Source organism: Pistacia vera, unplaced genomic scaffold (assembly GCF_008641045.1).
Source record: "Pistacia vera cultivar Batoury unplaced genomic scaffold, PisVer_v2 Contig367, whole genome shotgun sequence".
In the NCBI taxonomy this organism is placed as follows: domain Eukaryota; kingdom Viridiplantae; phylum Streptophyta; class Magnoliopsida; order Sapindales; family Anacardiaceae; genus Pistacia; species Pistacia vera.
This window is the reverse complement of record NW_022196187.1, coordinates 225,319-243,386: the sequence shown is the minus strand read 5'-3', so window position 1 is coordinate 243,386 and position 18,068 is coordinate 225,319. Positions and strand designations below refer to the sequence as shown.

General features: G+C 33.1%; 2 pseudogenes; both read right to left on the bottom strand.

The window, feature by feature from the left end:
* Nucleotides 1-1,473: 1,473 nt before the first annotated feature.
* On the bottom strand, nt 1,474-13,169 carry LOC116140257 (annotated as a pseudogene).
* On the bottom strand, nt 4,684-7,148 carry LOC116140253 (annotated as a pseudogene).
* Nucleotides 13,170-18,068: the final 4,899 nt, after the last annotated feature.

Genomic DNA, 18,068 nt, shown 5'->3' with positions numbered 1-18,068 from the left:
TTCTTTCGGCAACCCCATTTTGTTGGGGTGTGTCCACACATTTAGATTCATGAATAATTCCCTCTTTTGAAGATATAGAGATAAAGTTTGATTGAAATAGTTTCTAGCATTATCTGATCTCAACCTCTTAAGTTCAACATTGAATTGAGTTTTGACCATTTTATGAAAAATAGGAAAGATGGTGCTCACATCAGATTTTTGTTTTAGCAAATAAACCCATGAAACCCGAGTGCAATCATCAATGAACGAGACAAACCAACGAACCCTGGAGATTTTGGGAACTCAAGATGGACCCCAAAGATCATTGTGGATTAAGGAAAAAGGAACTGTAGTTCTTTTATTACTCGAAGGAAAGGAGACTCGTCGATGTTTAGCAAATTCACAAATATCACAATAAAACTCGTTTACATTAACATTCTTAAACAAGGATGGAAACATAACACGAAAAATACTAAAGGAAGGGTGTCCAAGTCTAAGATGATGAAGCCAGATTTGGTCATTATTGGAACGAGGGTTGCTGGACAAGAAAGAGAAAGGTGGTCTATTCCCATCGTTCTCTTAGCTGTTGGGTAACTCAAGATAATAAAGACCTTGTCTCACCTTAGCATGTCCAATCTTCCTCTTCGTAACTTAGTCCTGAAATGTACAAGAAATAAGAGAAAACACCACACTGCAGTTTAAATCTGTTATAAGTTGATGAATAGACACAAGATTTGTAGATAACTTAGTTACATGTAGTACATTTTTAAGAGTTATGGATGGACTTAGAATAATGTCTCCCTGGCCAGCAACAGTGGCCAGAGATCCATCAGCGATAGATACTTTTCGGTTGCTAGGACAGGGATGGTATGTAAGAAATCTGTGTGAAAAATGGGTCATATGGTCGGTTGCCCCGGAGTCAATAACCTAGGAACTTGAAAAATCTGAACTAGAGGCATTTAAAGCATATAAGGAATAAAGTTTACCTGAATTTGCTAGGGAACAAGTACCTGTAGACTTTTCTAATGAATCAAGGAGTGACCTCAGCCTTCCAATGTCTGCTTTGTTAAATTCATGCTGCTCTTCACCACTGGAATCATGTGACCTGTCCTCTCTAGATTGAGTCATATTCGCTTGGCTTCGCTGTGTTCCTCCTCTATGAGCTTTATTCCACTAAGAACTTTGTGGTTTTCCATGAAGTTTCCAACATTGCTCTTTGGTATGGCGAGGCTTTTTGCAATAGTTACACCAGAGGTTATCCTTGTTTGAGGACCGAGACTCTATTCTGCCGATTTCTAAATTTGTAGTATTGTAGGCAGATGTCTTTTCAGTATTAAACTTCAGGTTCTGATCATTGGATTTTCCCAACATTGTTGATCCTTCAACTAGTTGAGAGTAAAGCATAACTCCCCTTCGACTTTCTTTAGTATTGATGATAGACATGGTCTAATTCAATGAAAGTAAATCTTCTTTTCCTAATACTTGAACTCTCACCTAATCAAACTCAACATTTAAACCAGCGAGGAAATCATAAATTCGATCCTTTTGAATGAAATTCTTTAATGTAGCTGCATCGTCACTGCACCTCATCTCAATGCACCGATAATGATCCATCTCTTGCCATAGATTCTTCAAGAGATTGGCATACTCCGTGACTAAGTGATCTCCCTGTTTGATGCCATAAATTTTAGTTTTAATCTCATAGATTTGAGCACAATCTCTCACCTTAGAATAAGTTTCTTTTGCCGTTTCCCATATTTCTTTAGATGTTGGCAGAAACATAAACGTATCACTGATGTCTGGCAACAGAGAATTCCATGGCCAAGACATGACCATGGAGTCCTCTTCATCCCAAGCATCAAATTTAGAATTTCCCTTCTTGGGTCCAGTACCAAGGAGATGGCTCAATTTTCCCTTCCCTTTCAGAAAGGTCTGCACCACTTGAGACCGTTTCCTATGATTTTTCCTATTCAATCTGTAAGCAGATTAAATAGTAGGTAGCTCCTCTGTTGGTTGATTAAGAGTCACTGCTTCAGACTGGGAGGTAGTGGTTTTCTCGGTTGTGAAAGACATATTTTAGCAATGAAGGCTAAACAGAAAAAGAATAAAAAAAATATAGGATACAAGCAGGGCACAAAGGATCTTGGCAATGAAGGCCTGTTGGATGAGATTTCTAATCCTAGAAAAGAGCCTAAAGCTCTGATACCGTGAAGAGAATTATGTAATTCTTAATTCTTATTAAACATGACTAAATACAAAGAATTTATACAGTAAAGAATTGTTATTCTAGGAAGTTAATCCCCATAAACCATGGAACAATTAACTACTAATTTACACCTAATTCATTATAATTACTCCCTATGATTACTGCTATCCCTATAATTATTGCTAAATACAAGAATCCTGCGATTTCAATTAAATCTGAATTTCCAACACAAAACACTCTTATCAATCAAGAATAATCATATGTACAAAAGTTCAAATTGTTACACAACAAGCTATGATGTATTAATTAATAACTTCCAAAAATATTGTTGGTACCTTTAAACTCTCTTGCAACATTATATACAAAAGACTAGGTGTTTCCCTTTGAATCAACTCTTTTGTAGCTTCAAGGGTAACATCTGTTGGGGTGAAGCCAGTGCCACCTTGTTCAAAATATATTCAAAAAAGAGAAGGAAAAGGTCAAGATAACCTAAAAAACAAATTCACCCACAGAATTTAACTAGCTGAATACAATCTGAAACTTACCAAGGGTAAGAATGAGATCCATTCCGTCAATATCAGACCATCTCTGGATAACATCTTTGATTTTCCCTACATCATCTAGGACTACAGCTGTTTCAACTACCTTCACTCCACCTAACCTTTCTGATGAGGAATTTACAACACTGAAAATTAAATGTGTTCAATGTCGTTTACTATCAAAATGCAATGCAGAAACAGAAACATAAAAGTAGAGACACTTTTCTTATTTTTCTAGTAATATGAACTAAATGGAAATCCATTGTTCACTCAGAAATAAACCAAAGTTTTTGCATCGTTCAACTATGCATGTCTAGCATATTAAATTTAAGAAGTGTACAACATTTTTCATGAATCAGTTAATCGGCCATGGCTCACCCAACCAAAGGCCTTTAGTAAAATGGTCATTAATGCTTTCAAAAAGATTTCAAGTTTGGTCAATTCTTCAAATAGTCAAGCATTACAAAAAAGGATAAATGTTGTCAGTTTATTTATAGTCCAGTGCTCACAAAGAAGTTGTAATACAAGCACAAGAGAAGCAAAAATAAGAAAGAACACCACCAAGATGATTTGATGATTGCCATACTATTTCCAAAGTATTGTTGCATAGCATTTAGTACTTTCCATGTTTCACTTTGACGAGTAATATCAGCTTGGCTTTTTACTATGGCATCAAGTAAGTGACCCTTCTGAAACAATGATTCAGAGAAGTGTATCCAGATACTATTAAGTTTAGTTAATGATCTTCACATTCCCAGTTAAGGACACCTTAGAGAAGATTATCCGAAAGAATGAATCATCCAAGGACATAAAGATACTAATCATCCACTGTTTGCTATATATTGTTCTATATATAACTCATATAAGGCAGAACATCAGCTCTGCTCTATCATTGTAGCATCCATAAAGATTTTTAAACCTACTGAGTCAAAAAGGTGTACCTAGATGCCTTTTCTTTGTTTTGTTTTTTAACATATCTAAACTGGATGGATGAATAAATATATATACACAGGAAGCATTAAAAAAGAATATAAAAGAAACAGAGACATAGACAAAGAGCACGCATATACGCAGATTTAGTAACTTCGATCAAGCCCAGTTGTCGATGCAACTGTATCACTTACTGTGAGAATAGCTACTTTGAAAGTGTCCTCAGAAGCATCTGTACTTGCCTCTTTGGTTGTGCTTTCTTTCATTGTAGAAGCCAAAACTGATCCTAAGCCAGTCTCAATAATACCAGTACTACTAAAATCTGAAATTGTAACGGTTGACACAGAAGTTCCAGCAGAAATTAAACTGGCACCTGTTGGCAACTCCAACAAGGCATTGGCTGATTTCATGCTTAAAAGTCAGCTGCTCATCTGATGGCCAGTGCTCTCAGCAACAAATCTGAAACACATTAAATAACATTTTATTGGGATCCCACATTGAAAGGGAAAAGGGTGGGCATGTGGGTTATAAAGGCTTGGGCACCCTCCCTTGGCAAGCCGGTTTTCCAAGGAGAGTTCTACCCAAGCTCATGAAAGACCCATGGCCTAGCCCAAATTGTTGAGTTGTTGGAGTAGGTTCTTATCAGAGTCACACACATTAAAGAACAAGAACACCCACCCTACTTTCACTTGTTATCCTCAACCAGCAGATCCTATCTCAAACAGTAAGTTATAAATACAATGCTACCTTACCCTAGTTCCCCATATAACAACTACACATACAAAAACCACAAAAACGAGACTATAGCTTCATAAAAAACAACACAAAAGTTACTCACATCATAGTTTTTACATTCTTCAAGCTCCTTCTCAAGTCCTTCCAATGATATATCATCACTGCCAAAAGCAGCAACAGCAATCAACATCTTCACAATAAAAAACCCAGTAGTCTGAACAAAAATACAAGACAGTTTACAACTCTTCTCTTACAGTTAAAAGCACCCTCCATGACCCATCCCACAAACTTTTCCTACGAATCTTCTAAGCAATAATCTGTAAAAAGGAAAGAAAAATTATTTCTTTTCCAGGTTTACAAATTAAATTCAGTCAGCATCACTACATGATTGAAACAGAGTGACACTTTATATCTGCCAAAACTTGAAAATAAAATAAAATAAATCAGACTTTCAGTAGACATTTTGGTTAATCTTCAAGTACATAAACAGTGAAGCGATTAATCTTGACAGCAAGTATGTTGAACAATAAAGATTAGTGCAGAAAAAATGTTTAAATAAAAGAAAATCAGCAAAATTAATCTTGAATCTCAATGTTTTGTCTAGCAGCCAATGAATAAGCATTAGCTCAACCTTCGTAATCCAATTAAACTTGTAATGGGTATTATAAGTTTCAGAAAAAAGAAAAGATCGTGCCAATGAATTACAAAGGTCAAGTACATTTTATGTTAGTTTGCTCAAGCCCCCAAATATAATATTTGAACTATTGAGGTTGGCCTACTTCATGAAATCTCAAATCGATCGTGATTATAATTGTAATTACAACTAAATGAGCATTTTGTATACAAAAAAAAAAAAAATTTTCAAAACATCTATATAATGCTTCTGTCTCACTCACATATCAATCACTCTATTGATGCCAGCTTTTCTTCATCAACCTCAAAAGCTTTCCTTGCTTGTTTTAGCTCCTCTTGCATTGATAGCAATTCTATACACTGGTTAAGCTTTGGCAAATCCTGAATAAAATTTCAACCAATATTTCAATAAACACCGGGAAAAAAAATAGTTTTAAAGCACCAACCTTCCTCAAATACAAAATGCAAGAAAAAAGACAATTGCATTGTACCACATCCCTATATCCAACAAACTCCAAGGAAACATGCATACTAGAATCTTTCAAGATAAATGTTTAATCATCGTGTAAGATTCTTTTATGCTATAGAATAAATGGACATTTGGTGGCATAAACAATGGAGATTTGTTTATTCAGAGAAAGACTGTTTAAGAAAGTTTATTTATGAAGGTGAATCGAAGATTATTATGCTAGATAAGTGCAAAATAATATAGATTCCCAAGTGGGAAAATCGACTTTCCGTTCATAACCAGGTGAACTAAACAAGGTCTCATGAAAAATACCTTTCTGATTAAATATAGAAAATCATCGACTGATAACTTTCGCCGCTTTGATCCAATATCCTGTGCTTTATGTGCCTGTAGAAAAAGTGGCATACATAGCTATCACACCTACCATGCCATCTTATCAGAGAACAAGATAAATACAAATCAGAAAGAATGCATACCAAATCTGTGACATATTCCACAACTATGTCCTCCACAAGTGCCACATTCTGGAAGCGGCTAAAACAAGAAATTAATACATATATCAAACTAGACAAAAAATTTAAAAGAGGAAAATGCATATCATTATACATTCCAATAGCAAATAACAAAAGTTCCATACGATAAAAGTAAAATGTGACCGCTTGGAGACTAAGGACTCTAGCAATTAATGAAGCATGGATTATTATGGCACGAAACAATCATTCAAGTGATATATACATTAATTCATTAAGAAATTGATGTCTGTTCAGAGAGAGAATATAAACCATCAGATAGAATATGTGTATGAATGCAAGTATGTATTTGCAGGACATACGCATACAGGCCCATTAAAACAGGTGATAAACGCTCCAAAACATTTATACATTATCATGATGCAAGCTTCAAAAAATATGTAAAGATTCTTGCCAACTGTTTTCAGGGTATATCTCACCAAATTCACGGAAGCGCCCAAAACTCACTGGCTAGAGTCAACTGAATGAACAAGTAACCATAGCCATCAAAGCAACTTGTAATTGTATGGAAGGAAGAAGAAAAGTTTTCTAAGAGGAAAAAAAAAAAAAGCAAAAAATTTTGTCCCTGCTTTATTAAAGCCATTCTAATGCTTTTGGAATTAACAGATTAGTGAACCTAAACATCAGAGTGATTTCAGATGAAAATTAAGGCATACAGGGCACTGAGCTAATTCAGATCTGGTAGAGGCTGCTATTACAGCTTAACTTTAAAAGTTATGGTTCGGAGATATGCACATGAATCAAAAAATTAAATTAGTAGATAACAGATTCATCAATTAGCATATACAGTTCCATGCATAAGAACAACCAAATTATTAAATTTGAGATTTCTTAAAAACAAAAGTTGAAAGATAGTTATTGTTACTTACATTAGGATCATCGCCAAAACCATACATCATGTGCTACACTGCAATACCAAACAAAGTAAATGAACAAAAATACAAAAAAAAAGCAATAGAACTCCCACAAGAGGTTTCCGCTAATATAAGAAATTTAAAAAGAACCTAAGGCATTTACTCACAATCTTTTTGAAAGACTCCTTGTTTGCGTTTAAATGACGTTGTTTCATTCGGCTGAGAAGATCCTTCTTTTGATTTTGAGGATTGTCCGGCAGAAGAGTTACTCATTTTGCATGCACAATGTCCCTCCGTTCACTACCTGTCACAAAAATCAAATGCATTGAATTGTCAAATACTACATGACTTAGAAAAATAACTAAATTATATAATTTCGACTGTAATACGAAGAATACATTCCAGTTTATTCATGCTAATTACAAGCATTCTTAACCAACAAAAACCCTAGCTTTCTCCTAAATCTTCTATCAAATTCAAAGTAAAAAAACATCTAAATTCACCTAAGTCAAGATAACAAATAACTAAATTTCTTCTTTTTCTATAAATAAATTAATTAATTTCTAGAAACGAGAAAGGAAAGTGGAAAAATAATTGACATAAAAATAAATTTACACGACTACCTTACTTCTTCTATCGAACAAAGAACACGCGAGTGAACGATAGAATTCTGTAAAGAATATTACGAAAGATTAAATATTACCATAAAATTTCATAATAAATCAAAAATAAAAAGCACCGAAAATAAGAAATATGTAAAGACTTACCAGCGTGACGACGTCCTATTGATCGGAGAAGCCTGGCGACGTGACGGCACGGTGGTAGATGACAGATTTGAGAGCTGAGTTTTGAGTGTTGAATGGAGGCGGCAAGGCTGGATCGAGAAGGAGGCAATATGATTGCTCCGTTTCGGTGAGGACTACGTTAGTAGGATGATGTATTCTAAACCAGCCAATACATTTATGCCACGTGCCTTGAGATATGCTTAGAAGTTAGAAACTTTTTTATAGAATTTAGACTAATACAGCCTTTAGATTTGGACAAATTAGTGCCCATAGAATCAAAAAAGTAACAAAACCCCGGGCCGGAGGTCAAAGGAGTTTGTTCCCTTCTATATGTTTTTTTTGTTCAAACTTTAGGATCATCTATTATAATAAAATTATGACTTATCTGATTCTTTAGATTTATAAGATATTTAATGAACTTAAGAATTAATTGAGGTACGAATAAACTGGCTCGGACACTTCAGTTACCCAAAAAAAGAGTAACAATTTTTATAATGATGTTTCCTACAAGTGATAATTTCACCCAAAAACAGGGTAAATTAGTCATTTATTTTTCTTTTTAGTTAATTAAGGTGCACACAAACTAGTCTGAACAACTTGATTATCAAATAAAAAAGTAACAATTTTTACAATGACGTTTCTTACAAGTGACAATTTCACCCAAAAGAAGGACAAATTAGTAATTTATCTTTCTTCCCAGTTCAATTTTGTGATATTCATACATATACAAGTTTTCCCTTAATAATTTAGAGTTGTAACACTTTGAAGCATAGATTATAAAAATGATACTACTCACCCAATAGTTTCGAATTGGTGAAATTTTTATAATAAAAATATTTTCATAAACAATATAAATCCTTAAATTAAAATTGATATTCCTGTATATATATATATAATATTGTTATTATTATTATTATTATTATATTAAATGAACCTTACTATAAATATTTTATAAATCTATCAAAAAATTTAACATAAGATATTATTTCACAATATTTATCTCGTAAAATAAAAATAATTGAATGATTATAATAGTTAAAAAAAAATGACAGCACTAGGGTTTTAGTTGTTTGACCAACATATTTTACTGTTAGTCTGTAAAAAAGGTACGACCCTAATAAATTACTCATAACATAGAAAAAAATTTAGTTAGTAATTCCTTTCAAGGAAGAAAGCACAAGGAACTCTAGTGTAATTGTATACTAAGAATTATCACACTTCAAAAGACATTAAATAATCAAGATCTAACCATTCTCAAGTAAAAGAACAAACGGAATTTTGTTTGCAATATAATTTCAAATCTTATGACTCGTTTCTTTGAGTTTTTTAAGTCAAGATATATTTGAAGACTTTGTTTAATTATATGAAAAAATAAAACAAAGGAAAAGTTTAACACATGATTAATTCAACCATATATATATGCATGAAGAGAGGTTATTTAGCAGGGAACATTGTTTCGTCTTTGCAGGATGTAGATATATTATATCATCAAAAGATGGTGGAGGAGACTCAAACCTAGGCCCTGATCAAGACTGAACGAGCTTCTTACCACTTTACTAATAACATTTTGTTTTTTTTCTCTAATCATATTATACTATAGGCCCATAGTACATTGAGCCAAAGAAATTATTATTTTTTTTTTTTTAAAGGAAGAAGAAGTCAGAGTTTATTTTCTTGAATCTTTTTTGTCATGCGGCCAAACAACGTTCTTTTTTCGGTTTTGATTATGACGTCGACACCACTATGCAGATCGCCTAAGGTAGAATTAGAAATTAATTCTTGGGAGGATTGACAATAATTTTTAAGTATATATATAAAATTATTGATCTTGTTATTGTGATAAAAAAGAATCATATCTAAGATAATGAGTTTTGTTATTTAAAATTAATATTTTATTTTAAAAATAAGAGAAATGAAGACAACACTCACATAATAAATTAAATTTATCCTAATTTTGTTGAAAAGAAAAAAAGGAAGTTATTTTTAATTCAAGACTCTAGAAGACAAAAGGAAATATGATCATGATTAATTGAGAAAACATGGGTGTGGAAACCGAAGAAAAAATGGCATAGAATTCTAAAAGTGTTTAAAAAAAAAAAAAGAGAAATAACATCATTTGTTAGAATTATGAGGATTCTTTTAAGAAGAAAATAACAATACATTGAATATGTAATAAATTAATAATTTTAAATATAATTATAAAATAATAATATATTTGTGTAATGCATAAGTTTCCCCAAGGGCAAAATAATAATTTTCTATTTGATATTATTTGCCAAATGCCCATCAAGTAAAATATATTAGTGATATCCTTTAATATAGTAAATATAATCATGATTAATTGAGGCATCAATGGGAGAAAGGAATGTGAGTCAAAATAGGAACTTTTTAAAATTCTTTAATACTTCACTATATAAATGAGGCTAATATGCAAAGAATCATAACCTCAATATTCAGATAGAAAAAACCTCACATTGAACATTCTGGATTGAAAGTTAACCATCGCCGTAATTAGCCTCCACCCTTTGTTCTAACCATGCAGTTCCATAGGAAGCCTTTTTTGTTTTCTTACAAGAACATATATTAACGCTATAGTTGACAAGTGTTCCAAAGTACAAAAAGAAGTCAACGAGTCGTGGACAAAATAGGAAATCACTGGGCAAGACTATAACTCCAAATCTGGTGCAAATTTTGGCATCAATAATTTGATTTCTTTTTCTTTTAGAAATTTGACATGGGCTGTAGCCAAAAGGTTAAAGGGAGCCAATTTAGGGGTGTTAGGCGAGTCGAGCCCCTCACAAGAAGCTCAGGCTCGAGCAACTCACATGCAGAATCAAGTTGAGTTTGAGCTTTCTAATACTCGGCTCGAGCTTGCGAGCTTACTCGCGCTTGATAGGGGATATATGCAAGTGTTGCAACTATTAGGGCATATCTGTAATTTACCATTTTGCCTTCTAAATTATGTCAAAGTGACATTTATATCCCATTTCAATTCGAATATCAAACCCTAAATTCTAATTATCCCCGCGACTATGACTTCACCGCTTGCTTCATCTCTTCGCTTTCGCAGCTTTGTCGCTCGTTCATCTCTCCACTTTCGCAACTTCGTCGCTCGCTTCATCTCTTCGCTATCGCAACTTCGTCACTCGCTTCATCTCTTCGCTATTGCAACTTCGTCGCTCACTTCATCTCTCCACTATCGCAACTTCGTTGCTCGCTTCATCTCTGTACTACCACAACTCCGTCGCTTGCTTCAATTCCGAACTATAATCTCTTTTTCTCTCTACCAAGTTGTCATCTATTTCAGGGATAGAGCAGGAACAAGAAGAGGTGGTTATGTGTTTGATAATGTTGTCCAAGGATTTTGTTGAGCCCTTGTGTGTTTTGATGTGCCAAAATTGTTGGAGTAGGTGCCCTAGAGCCAATCAATTATTGTGAAATTGACTCATTGTAATGATGTTTATTAATCAATAAAAGGCATTATCTACTAAATCATAGTTGTATGTATTGATATATGTCCTTAGGATGGTAGAACCATGACGAGTGTATCAAGTATTTCAAATCTTGATAGTGAGAACCTTATGAGCACATATGGTGGCCATTCTAGAAATGTCTATAGCCTCAGTATTATTCTGACCAATGACACAAATAATACGGTAAGGCTATCATAGTATTAAACGACCCTGTCAAAAAACAGTGATTGATCTCACTTGGCAAGGTTGTTTTTCGACAACCTGGTGCAACACATGGGTGCTTGCTGTAGGCAAGTTCACTAGATTAACCCATCGGAGGATTCCATATAGATGGTAACCCTAGTGTCTATGGAACAAATCCTCTAACGAATGGTGGTGCATGTGATTTTTAGACTTGAGATCACTAGAGTGCCTTGTGCATCGATTGGTGTATTTTGACACTAGCCCAACGCAGTTCTATTCAAAGCTGTCAATATAGTAATGATTGGCTGCATCGAGGAGTGTATCAAAACTATGGTGGATCAATAGAGGATTTGTCACTCTTAGGTACGAGAGTACTTATCTTACGGCGTAATTCATTTAATGACAATGACAGTAAATCTGTGATCACAGTGGGATTAAGTTGTTGCTCAATCTAATTTATTATTATGGTCATTAGTCTAGAAACTGAATATAAATATATCGAGGATAATTGAGGTTGAGACTATTTCTATGCCTCAGTTTCAATAAGATAACAGATGATGAAAGGTTTTGATTGCACGGTAACCATATTATTGACAGGTAGCTATTTCGCTGAATTCGAATCTATTGGGTGGCTATGATGTCTTGCTAGGGGCCAATCTTAGTCTATGTGTAGTGAGACGATTGATTGGTGTCAATCGCGATACTACTCACTAACAGTATGATGAGGAGCTTACGGGTCATACACTAAGGAGACAGTTTAAGGGTGGTTAACGATGAAAAGGTATTTTCGTCTTTTGGACAAAAAGGCATATTGGTAATTTTGCTGTGTAATTAAATTTACTGACGTTGTTGCCTATATCCAATTTTATTAGAATAATTTAGCAAAATTACTAGTTTAATTATTGAAATTATTATTAATATTTAATTAAATAATTAAATAGGGACCTATGTGCGATTCCACCTAAGTTTGGGTTGTTATAAAATTTGGGGGTGGAATTGATATTTGGTTTTTTCTATATAAAGAAAAGCAAAATAGGTTTTAATAGAATTCATTCATTCACTTTTGTGGCTGTCGTGGGAGAGTGAAAAATTAGAGAGAATTTTTCTCTCTTCTTCTCTTCATCTCTTTTCACTCTTTATCCTTTCCAAACCTTGGTCTCTTTTCACTCTTTATCTTTGGTCTCTGTTATACTGTCTTCGTGTGGACGACGTGAGTTCGGTCCTACACTTTGATCGGTAGCGAGATCACATTCAAAGATATTGACGGAGCCTCCAAACGCTGGTATGATCTGATCCTTGTTTGGTTTTATGTTATTTCAATTTAAGCATGTAGAATATATACATATCAGACCCTGATCTTGGGTTCTTCAGAGTAATCGATCGGAACAATTTTGTTTTCTGCTGCGTTTAACCCGTCGATTTACTTACAAAAACTAACCAAAGAGTTGATTGATTCTTTAACAAACATGCTAAGGTATGATAAGAAGTCATAACAAAAAACAAAATGCAGTTTTCTCAGTTGGTATGATCGTGCAGGATGAAGGAACGACCGTTTCTTGTTTCACAAAGTTGCCCAAATGCACATTCCTCTCAGCACGACAACATTCCATATGGTCATGCATGATTCTACCCAAAATGGAGTCAAGTCGCTCACAACAGCATGACAAAGCAGCATGCCTGTTCCATTTAAGTAAAAAGTCAAAGTACTCAGAATTCAAACGTTTTGCCTTTGACAAATCTTGGAAGCCAAGCCTTGAAGATCAAGTTGAATTTCATGTATCTAAAGTGGAGCGACCGTTCCACATAGTGGAATGACCGTTCACACTTGAAGATCGTTCTTGGCAGAACGTCATCGTTCTAGGAAGTCGTGTATGCTTCTAATTTTTTTATGGATTTTTAAGAAGCCAATGTACCAACCGTTCCCCGCGGTGGAATGACCATTAGCAATGGTGGAATGACTATTCACGATGGTAGAACGATCATTCAAGAAGTTGAACGAAGTGATCGTTTGTGTCAAAAATGACCGTTCGCGATGGTGGGACACCTGTTCACGATGGTGAAATGTCCATTCCTCTGGGTTTTATAGCTTTTAAGAATTGCATTAAATGCAGCAATGCCTTTTTACTTCAAAGGGAGACAAGCAATAAATAGAGTGTTTTATTGAAAGGAAGGACAAAAGAATATCAGAGAGACAAAGCCTTATAAAAAAATATATATATTCTCACATAATCTCTTGATCTAAAAATCAAAATCAAAACATCACTTTCTTGCACCCATTTGTAAACCTTTGAGAGTATTGTTTTTATTGTGTGTTAAAACTTAGTTTAAGAGGCAATCATTTACATTCTTTTTCAAACATCTTGTGGGCAAAATCTTGTAAATCTAGAGGTGAAATCCTGTCAAACTATTGTAAGAGGCGAAATTCTGTCAAATTAGTTTAAAGGGCAGAATTTGATTCTAATAGAACTTGAAAGAGGTTGTCTTGAAGAAGTGGATGTAAGAGACTTGTGGATATATCTTTGAACCACTATAAATCTATGAACATTTCTTCTCTCTCAACTCATTTATTATTCCTTGTATATTTACTTGAACCATCGTTATCATTTGCACTCATTCATTGCTCATATTTATATTTCTCTTTCATTTATTGCTCAACATTGTTTATCCTTATTGTTCAACATCATTCTTATTTATTGCTTATCTTTGTTGTTGTTTTAAGTTCATAACTTGTTTGAGTTGGTGAAAGTTTTTATCCCGCAAACATTTTTATAGATTTCTATTCAACCCCCCTCTAGGAATATTTGCCACATAGGGTTTTACAAATTCTAGTTATAAAAAGGGCTTGAGTTTTTTTTTCTTTTTCTTTTTCTTCTAGCAACAATTAAGTGGTTTTGGAAGCCAAGTCATTGTCTATTGATATGAAAATTTATGGGAAGAATGGTTTGAATTGTTTCTCAAATTGTGATGAGCTTGTGGAAATGAAGAAAGCAAGAGACTAAATCTGTTGAAATTGATTTTTCTCATAATTCTGATTCTAGGTATTTTAGAAATGGACCCAAGAAGGTTGAATAGATGCTTCTATTGATGGGTTTATCAAGAATGATGAATTCAAGAAGTCTAAAGAGGAATACGAATCCCAATTTGAGGACTGTGGAGTAAAATTTGGGAAAAGTTCTAACAAGAGAATTGAGTTTGGGAACGATTTGACGGGAACGATTTGACCAAAGAGGAAGCTTTCAATCTCAAGTTCGAACTCGAGCTCTAGCTCATGCTCAAGCTCGAGTAGGCTGTAATTGAGCCAAGCTTGAACCCCATATCTCTGTCGAGCTCGGGCTCAATATTTGAAGCTCAGTCAAGCTCGAGCTACGACTATACTAGTTGAGCTGAGCTCAAGCTTCCAATACTCAACTCGGCTTAGCTCAATTACACCCTTAGGAGCCATCCTCTGGTTCGGCCCCTGAGATCACCTTATGACAATCCCAAGGTGTCGATGAACACGCCGTCGATTGGCCACAATAGTTAGTTGTTGGCAGTAATTTCACCAACCATATTTTTATTATTTTTTAAATTTTAAATTAAAAAAAAAAACCCCATTTTAGTCAATTTACACCAACCAAATTTATTTTTGTAAAAGCAAAAGTAATTTTAACATTAATCAAAACAAATACCTTACAGATTCTATTTAAAATTTGATCATTTCTAGATTTAACTGATAAGTGATTATAGAAAAAAAAAACTTATTAACAATCCTAAACTAAATCTAAATGTATACTTAATACTTGAATATTTCTCAATACACCCGACGCCCAGTAGAGACATTCAGATTGAGCTTGGTCCAAATGCGGCCGACCACTGACCACTATTCATTTTTTTTTTGGTCCCAATGCGACGACAGAATCATTCTACCAAGAAAAAAAATTAACAATTAATATAAATTAAAAATAGAACATTTGATTAAGATTAAAGAATCTTATCATAATAAACCTCTCATGAGGTTCATGAAATATCTTAACCCCAAAGATTTGAGAAATTAAACAATCCCCCTTTTGTTTTTGGAAAAACCATCCCTAATAAAATTTTTCCTTAATAACAACAACAACAGCACCAATGATAATAATCATATAACTGTATGACATACAAACCGATTGATGACAAGTGTAAAGATATCAACGATACATTTTCGCTCTCACTTTTTTACATTAAAGTTTAAGATCTTTCAATTTTGTAGTCAGTATACTATTTTTCATTATATGTTTTTGTTGATTCATTTAAATAAAATGATGCATATGTGATGTTGTCTACAATTAAAATGATATTCAATGGTAATGTTGTGACGATGACATGTGAATAGTGATGAGTATTTGATATTATAATTAGGATGCATTTGGTTCAGGAAATTTTGTATTATTAAGAATATTATATTAATGAGAAGATAGATTATCTTGAAGATTACTAGAAATGATACAGTAAATGTGTTTGGTTAGATTAGAATAAATTGGTAAATATGTTATATATATTACTAAATTGTCATTTTTTCTTTTAATATTATTATATAGATTATTTTTAACCCCCTACATTTGAGATTTTGCTAAAACACCCCAACCATAAAAAAATTTAAAAGTTAACAAAATACCCCCAACCACCCAAGACCACCTTTGGCCGCCGGCGTCAGTCACCGTAATGGCTTACGAATGGCGGGATCTGACTAGTAAGGCCTTTTCCAAATCCATGGCTGGAAATGACCATATTTGGTCGTGAAATGGTCGTCGTTTCACGACCATGGATTTGTGATCCATGGCCAGAAATGGCTTTTTTGGCACACGACCGACTATATACTGCCAGTCGTGCACCATTCCGTTAACTGTTGGTGGCAGCCGATGGTGATGGATGGCTGGTTGTCGATAGTAGCTTAGGGTGGGTGGGGGTGATTTTGCTATAAATTAAAGTTTTATATGGCTGGAGTGTTTTAGCAAAATTTCAAATGTAGGGGGTTAAAAAATAATTCAAAAAAACAATAATAAAAATAATAATATATTAATATTCAACAAGGAGGGCAATTTAATAATCTATATAACATACCCACTAATTTATTCTCTCAACCGTATATATTACTTACCAATTTATTCGCACCAACCAAACATATTTCCTATATATTCATAATGATCTTTAAAGTAATATATCTTTCTATTAATATAACATCTCCTATAATAAAGTATTATATGATCCAAACACACTCTTAGAGGCAAAATTATAACAAAATTAAGATTACCAAGTAATCTTATAATACATAAGAAAATTGTGATATTCAGATTATCGCCTATATAATCAACAATAATTACTGTTGATTTTGGAAGATTACCGAAATCTTTTATTACTTGACAACCAAACATGGTAATGTGAGTAATATAAGATGATATTACCAGAGTAATCCCAAGTAACCCCTAACCAAACACACCCTTATAGTTTCTTTTAAAAATGGGAGAATGACAATTACAGCCCCTAAAACTCAAAAAACTCCTTTGTATCCCATAACTCCTGAAACTACCAAGAACAACCTCTATTGTTAGTTTTTTCCCGTTAAAATGGATGGGACAAAGGGCAGGATTGATTTTTTAAGTTAAACATGCCTTTTGAATAAATTAATACATAAAAGGTTCGAACCTAGACCTCTAAGTGCAAAATTAAACTAATACACCAGTTTATTAAATATTTAACAACATAATATTATAAGATTTAAGCCATAATAAAATAGGAATAAGGGTATCAAATTTAATATATTTTCAACTTCTTTGAAATTATATAATATTTAATGTCAATTTTAATATATTTAAACTAATATAAGATATACTAAATTTTATATTTAATAATATTGAATTTTATATTTAATAATATTGAAAAATATTAAATTTAATATATGTAAAGTTCCTATAAAATTTAATATATTTAAAATTCCAATAAAAATATTTTATAAAAAAAATATTATATACTTAATTTTGAAAGTTATCAAATACAAAATAACAAAACTTAAAAATAAAAAAATCTGGCTACGTGAGATCTCGGTTTATGATCACTTTCTTTTTCTAATTTTACATTTTCTTTTTCTGTTTTTATCTTATGTTAAAATTTTCTCCCAGCTCTTCTAAAAAAAACAAGAAAAACAAAAATTCATTGGAGGTTGAACCATATCATTTTTTTTTAATTTGTTTTTTAATGTAAAGTATAACAAAGGACGAAGTAAGAAAAAGGCAAAAAAAAAAAAAAACCAGCATTTTTTTATTTTTTATTTTTTATGCTCAAGACTCTTGGAATATTGTGTCAGACCCTTATGGACTAATGTATTATGCTTGAATCGAACTTGGGTTTGGGTGGTGGAGGAACTTGCATGATATAATGACTGCGTGTATTATTATGCACAATATGATAATCGAGGATGATCGTAATATTGATGCATCGATTGAGAATCAAATGGAAGCGCTAACTCCCGAAGTTGAAATTGTCGTAAATGAAAATGTCCGATTTCAAAATTTTTTTGCTCGACATAAACAAATCAATGATACAGAGGTTCACCGTGCTCTTCGAAATGCATGAATTGATCATTTGTGGGAAGAATATACTAATTCGGAAAATTAAATTACTATAACTATGGAATTTTACTTTTGTGTTGTTGTTGTCTTTTTTTATTTTTGTAATATTTGTCTATATTAAGTATAATGTTTATTTGATTAAATAAATGCTTAATTTTATTAAATTAG